Raw genomic sequence first — 345 nt, forward strand, 5'->3', positions numbered from 1 at the left:
TCAAACGATAATTGTGTTTGGCGGAGTTGATCTCCGCCTCCTTGCTTTTGAAGACACTTTTCAGAGTGCCTTCTTAAGTGTGTAGTGCCGTGAATAGTGTTACCTTGTAATTTCTCACCACAATATTTACATTGAGCTACGTATTTAATGTTACCGTTATTGTCGACGTCCTCGAATGTGTTGAAGTGCTCCCAAATTGCTGAGGTGCGCTTGCATTTCTTCTTAGAACTTGCAACACTTGCACTAGCACTACCGCTTGCCTCTCCTCCACGGCCACTTGTGCCACCACCATTGCGTCCCCGACCTCTAGTACGTCCACCAGGGGTCGGATTTGCAGTTTGATCA

Source organism: Morus notabilis, unplaced genomic scaffold (genome assembly GCF_000414095.1).
Source record: "Morus notabilis unplaced genomic scaffold, ASM41409v2 Scaffold654, whole genome shotgun sequence".
Classification (NCBI taxonomy): domain Eukaryota; kingdom Viridiplantae; phylum Streptophyta; class Magnoliopsida; order Rosales; family Moraceae; genus Morus; species Morus notabilis.